The sequence below is a fragment of the Echinops telfairi genome, unplaced genomic scaffold, assembly GCF_000313985.2.
Source record: "Echinops telfairi isolate 266 unplaced genomic scaffold, ASM31398v2 ScPeMD7_7420;HRSCAF=8458, whole genome shotgun sequence".
Lineage (NCBI taxonomy): Eukaryota > Metazoa > Chordata > Mammalia > Afrosoricida > Tenrecidae > Echinops > Echinops telfairi.
Window position 1 is genome coordinate 26,499,878 of NW_022111320.1, and position 6,732 is coordinate 26,506,609.

Genomic DNA, 6,732 nt, shown 5'->3' on the forward strand with positions numbered 1-6,732 from the left:
AAAAAAAAAAAACGAGACCCAACAGACTTCAGGGACTGGAGGCTGGGGAATTGCTGTATATACTCATGTATAAGACAAGTTTTCCAGCACATTTTTAATGCAGTTTTGTGGTAAAATTAGGTGTCTCGACTGATATTCAGGTTAGCTTATACTCGAGTATATATGGTACCACCCATCCAACATAGAGACTGGAGAGAAAAAGTCTAGTTCCCAGTATAAGATAGGGCCTAGAAGGGATGTCCTGGCTTATGAAAATAAGATTAGACAAATTCTATTCATCTATCAAGAGAAGCTTTACCTTCCTTCTAAAACATGGAGTTGAAATAAAACATAGGAGAAATTTTTTTTAAATCCATCGACGTGTGTGAATATAGGTTCCATATTTTTAACTATAAGAATCCTCAAGGTGAGAAATGATCTCTAAAGTCTCCTAAAACCACAGAAAACATCCAAGGGCTCCAGCAAAGGCAAGTGAAAAAGATTACTATTATACAGATGGTCCCACATTCCAGGGCATCGCAATTCTCAGAGAAAACAACCCTGGCAATGAGGATGAATCCAAGACACAACGTTATAAACCACAGTCATCAAATACTAAGAAAACATGGCAGGATTTGCACTACAAGAATTACAAGTAATAGACATTTACCACCTTTACCCTCTAATAGTCAGATCCTCTAACTTAGGGGTCCTCAAACTGCGGCCCACCGAGGGCATTTATCCAGCCCACCAGGTGTTTTTGCCCTGTTTTGTTTACTTCAAAATAAAATATGTGCAGTGTGCATAGGAATTTGTTCATAGTTTTTTAAAAAACTACAGTCCGGCCCTCCAACGAGTCTGAGGGACCCCCTGTTTTAAAAGTTTGAGGACCCCCGCCCTAACTATTCCCACACAGGGGACTATCATGAATAGTCTTATTGTGTCTGCTATCTGTTTATATCAAAGGTCTGATTTCCCCAAACCAGAAACGCAACACATTATCAACAAGAAAAACACATTGCTTCCCAGCACTTGAACAATAACCCAAACACTGATAGAGCTGGTTTCACCTCACAGGTGATCTATAGGACAGAGTAGAAATGCCCCTGTGGGTTTTTGGAGGTAAATCTTTACAGGAGCAGAAAGTCTCATCTTTCTCCGGAAGAGTGGCTGGTGTTTTCAATCCACCAACCTTGCTGTAAGCAGCCCAACTCATAACCCACAATACCACAAGTGTTTCTTTTTCTAAACTCAAAGAGAATATTTACAATATTTGGCTATATCCTAGGTCACAAATTAAGTTAGTAAACATCACAAAGAACTGAAATGCACAGATTTGTTTTCAGCATAATAAATTTAAACAGAAATCATAATGAAGAAATATCCTTATGGAAAATGAAAATTTGAATAACCTATGATCCAAAGAGGAATGATTAATGGGAATTAAATTATATTTTGAATTAGATAATAATGAGAATACTGTATATGGGCCCTGGTCACCCTCAGATACGCTTTAGACCAGGGCTACAAACTAATTCATTCCAGTTTGACCCACTGCGGAAAATTTGCATTTCTACACCAGATGTACTGAATTAAAGTCAACATTTTAGCAAGATCTCATGTGATTGTGTAAACCTTGAACAGAAACTATTTCCTGAGGTGACCTTTCAATTAGAAAATAAACTGGCTCACAAAATAAAAGAGTATTAAACAAGTATTGTGCTCTTTTTTTAAAAAAACAAAACCATCTGTGAAACCAAATGCTCGTTAACTACTTTAAAACAAAGATGAGAGTATTAGGGTGCTGGGACACGAGATAAATGGAAACAACATCAGTAGAATGGGACTACTGAGAATGTTCTCATATTATGTAGAGCCAATACTCTTAACAATTTGTGTAGGAATTGTTGAATGGGAACCTAACTGCTTATAGTGTTCAAAACCACAATGTATTATTTTAAAAAAATACAAAACCAATGCCTCTGGAATACAACCAAAATATTAGAAGATGGTTTTAAAAAAAAAGGTCAGAAAAACAGCATAAAACTAAACTCCAGGAAAGAAATAATACACATAAATTAAAAACAAATGTATATTAAAGATAATCAGCAGTCAAAAGTTTCCTTGGTTTAGGGGAAAAATAACGGGAAAAAAACCTGATTAAGTTCTGATAAATTAGATCAAGAAAAAAAAAAAATCATTCCCCTGACAATAACTAGTGGCTTTTTCTTTCATATTCTCTTCAAAATTTCCACACCCCAAATCAGAATTTCTCCATATTCATTCAAAAGTACTCTATTTTGGATTAGAGAAGATTTAAGGACAGCGGTTCTCAACCTGTGGGTCGCGACCCCTGGGGGGGCTGTCACAAGACCCTTTCACTAGGATCGTCCAATTCATAACAGTAGCAAAATGACAGTTATGAAGTAGCAACGAACATAATTTTATTGGGGGGGGGGCTGTCACCACCACATGAGGAACTATATTAAAGGGTTGTGGCATTAGGAAGGTTGAGAAACACTGATTTAGGACCTGGAAAATTAATAGTTATCTGATTCAGCTGTTTGAACCCACTATCTGCTGCTCATGAGACAGATGAGGCTTTCTGCTCCCATAGAGGTTTACACTCAGAAACCCAAAGGGGCAGCTCTACTCTGTCTATAGGATCTCCAGGAGTCAGAATTAACTCAATGGCAGTTGAGGTGTTTTTTTTTTAATTATTCTGAATGTCAACTGCCTTCCAAAAGTTAATTTTCAACTGAGCTTCTTTAACACAAATAACCAGAATTGAGGTATATTGTAATATCTGACTCCACACCTGTCAGAAACAGTGGCTTAATGTAATGATAATCCAAAGTAGGTGAGGAATAAAAAGTAAGATCAAGTCAGGAGCCTATAATTTACAGCCAACTACAGAAAATATATTAGTTAACTATACAAAACTTCCAAGAATCTCCATCCCTTGGAAAGTTAATGTTTTAATCAAGTAACTACAGAATTGTATAATAAATAATTGCTAATATACTTACAGTGCCACCTACTATTCTTCCTAGTGGATACCACGCTCTTTCATCAAACCAATTTAAAAATTCATAGAACCCGTGAGAAGCAAGATGATGTGTCGATCTATAGTTAAACCTAGAGAAAAAGAGGGGAAAAAGAATGTTTAAAAACCGCTTAATAAGAAGACATGGCTCTATTTTCTTTGTAATTGTATTACACTGTGCATTTCTATAGCTACATATATATTTTTAAAAAATTATTTTATTGGGGGCTCATACAACTCTTAACAATCCATACATACATCAACTGTATAAGGCACATTAGTACATTTGTTACCCTCATATAATTCTCAAAACATTTGCTCTCCACGAACTACATATATTTTCATAGCAACTTTTTTCAAACTTGGTTTTTTAAAAGGCTTCATTTTGAGCATAACTAAAAATGCAACATGCCACCTCCAAAAGGAAACCCCACACCAATAAAACCAGTAATGCTAAAATTAATATTTGATCATCGCTTGGGGTCCAGGTAGGAGAGGGCTATTAATTTGGATATAAATGGTCAAGGCCCACAGAATTCATCAAATGGTGAATTACATTTGATGTAATTACATTCACCATTACAGGGTAGAACTGCCCTGTGAGTTTCCAAGAATAATAACTCTTTAAGGGAGTAGGAAGCCTCATCTTTCAAATGGCTTTGTGGCTAGTGGCTTTGAACTGCTGCTGGCTTTGCAGTCAGCAGCCCAATGCAATGCATAATCACCACACCATCAACCAGGGCTTCTCTCAAATGATACTAGCTCTGTAAACCAACAATATGACCCTAATGAATGAGAAATTACACTAATCCATGAAAGAAGACATCACAATAAACTCAAATGATATTGAGGAAACCAGTTCAAAACACAAGCAGAAGAAAATACCACATGAAGACAGTTCTAGGAATATTCCATATTTAGTATAAGGCCACTAGAGACCTGGAGAGAACCTTGAAGCAATCCTGAGATTAGCAGCAATACGAACAGACAAGGAAGGTAGTTAGCATTCTCTAGAGTTTGTCAAGCAGCCAACTGAACATCAGAGGAAGTTCCTCAAGGAGAAGTACTACACCTAGTGAGTCGAGAAGTCTATTAACAATGCTGGACACCAAGAAGGAAAGAAAATCCAACAATTCCTGAACTTTGTAGTCACAATCACTAGACTCAAGCTTTGTAGTACTTACAGTTGTATCAAAAACCAAAAATAACGCACATCCCAAAATCAAGCATTTAAGCATCATGAAAATGAATGCTAAGTCTCAAAATCAATAAATAGAACTTATACCAGAAAAGGAAATAATAATTAATATCTTCATAGAGCTAAGATAATCAGAGCATCCTAAAAGTATAACCTAAAAGTTAAGAGTGCAGGTGCTAGAATTATGCTGCCTGGATTTGATTCTTAGCTCTACATTTACTGAATATGCTTAAACCAGATTATATTCTGTGCTCGACTTTCTTCATCTGTTAAATCAGGAACAACAGTTAACTATCACACAAAGTAGCTATGCGGGGTAAAAACAAAAGCACCTCTGAAGGGCTACTATTATTATCAGCGAAATAAAGATTTAATGACAAAGAAGCTATCTAAGATTGCGAACAGCAAAAATGTAATTGTAAAAATAAATGAAATTAAAGGGAGAGTAAACAGCAGAAAGGACGACAATGGAGAGCAAAATTGAACTCAATCTTTGGGAAACAGAACACTGAAAAAATTAAGAAACCTAAAGAAAAATCTAGAAGTTCTTACAGTCTTTTAAAAAGAGCCACATCGGATTGCAACAAAACAAAAAACCTTCAAAATCATGCAGAGAAAATAGATAATCTACAAAAATAATAAATCTAATTGATCCGAGTGAGGGGTTTTCAAAAAGTTCATGGGAAAAAAAATCAACAACTAGGTAGGGATTTCAAAATATATTTTCGCACCAAAATAAACTTGCATTAACTTGTAACATACCTGAAGAGGATTTAATCTGAGGCACTAAGAAGGATAAGGCAGTAGTTTGAAAAAAAGCCCCCATCAGAGGAACATGAATTCGACTAAAATTGGAGCACGTACAAGTATCTAATTTACGTTGAAGTTTGGTGGAAGAATGGTGAAATAGTTGATGCTTTACAAAGTTTATGTGGACAATGCCTAAAAGAAATCAGCAGTTGATAAATGGATATTGTTTTAAGAAGGGATTAGGATGATAATGATGAAGCCTGCAGCAAAAGACCACCCACATCAATTATGATAGAATAATTAATTTTGTTTTTCCCCTAACTGAAGTGGAATGACAACATCACAAACAATAGCCAGTATCACAGACTTCTCAACTGATTTCACTCACAAAATTTTGATTGAAAAATTAAAGTTGAGCAAACTTTCTGCTTGATGGTTGCCAAAACTGTTAATGCACCCAGATCAGCTGGCGGCAAGATCCTGAAGAATTTCTAGGAAAAACTGTAAAAGAAGATAAAGACAAAAAGCAAAAACAAGGCAATGGCTACCAAGAAGTGAAATTGTGGGCCTCCAAGAGCAAAGGTCATGACATTATTATTTTGGGATGCTCGAGGCATTTTGCTTGCTGGCTTTCTGGAGGTTCACAGAACAGTAGCGTGCTTATTATGAGAGTGTTTAAAAAATATTAGTGCTTTCGCACATAAATGCCAGGAAACCACCAGAGGATCCTTTCTCCACCCATGCCCCTTGCTCATTCCTCTCATCAAACATGGGCAATTTTGTGAGCATTTCAATAGGAAACCATTAGGCATCCACCTTACGGTACTGGTTTAGCCCGACTTATTTTGTTTCCAAATCCTATGTCTTTAGAGAGCACCCATTTCTCTTATGTTAATACTGAAAAACAGACTGCATTGAAACAGTTAAATTCCTAAGGCCTTCAGTTCTTTAGGAACAAACTAAATGGCTGGCATCACCACTTAGTGCTTTGATCTGGATGGAGCTTATATTAGAAATAAGATTTTACACATTTTTTATTTTAATCTTTTAATTCAATTTTCCACTAACTTATAAGTCCACTGTATTTCTCAGTGGTATATCTGGATTTTACATGGCAATGGGGTAATAAATGTGATTTCCGGCTGAGGGGAATGGATTTAAACTTAGAAGTATAGGAAAAACGTAATTTGTTAGCAACAAGAAAGGTTAAGCTCTTGCCAGAAATGCTATTTACAAGAACTAAAATTAAAAGGGAAAATCTCAATGTCAAAAACAAAGAACTTATTACACATACAAAGCCAGGACCATGGAAAGGTTGCCCCTTAAGTTAAAGAGATGAAAAACACTATTTCCACCACCAAGGAAATGACAAAGCTTTTCGTTTCCTGGGAGCATGAGATGGTGCTGGAAGGAGGGCTCAGTTGGAAAAGTCCAACTACCTAATCTATGAGCCACTTATGAAGGTGAAGTTTAAAGTCATAACCTCCCTGGGTGACACAATCTGCCAAGATCAAACTACGAGACAAAAGGTTGATGGTGCAATGAGATGGGAAAGTAGAGTCAGAATGATGCCTGAAGCTCAGTTCTAAGGGAAAGAAGCTGGGGATCTGAAAAATTACTGTATATACTTGAGTATAAGCTGACCCAAGTATCAGCCGAGGCACCTAATTTTAATGTGCTGAACATCTGTAGGCAACTGGACATCCCCTTACAGAAGGGTTGCCGGGAGGAGATGAGCAAGTCAGGGTGCAGTGTAGCA

General features: G+C 36.5%; 1 protein-coding gene across 1 annotated transcript in view; it reads right to left on the minus strand.

The window, feature by feature from the left end:
• STT3B (STT3 oligosaccharyltransferase complex catalytic subunit B) overlaps positions 1–3,112 on the minus strand; it is a 57,037-nt gene extending 53,925 nt beyond the window's left edge. Inside the window, exon 1 of the mRNA XM_013005048.2 lies at positions 3,009–3,112. The gene's annotated coding sequence lies outside the window, so the exon portion shown is untranslated. The remainder of the gene's footprint in view (positions 1–3,008) is intronic.
• Positions 3,113–6,732: the final 3,620 nt, after the last annotated feature.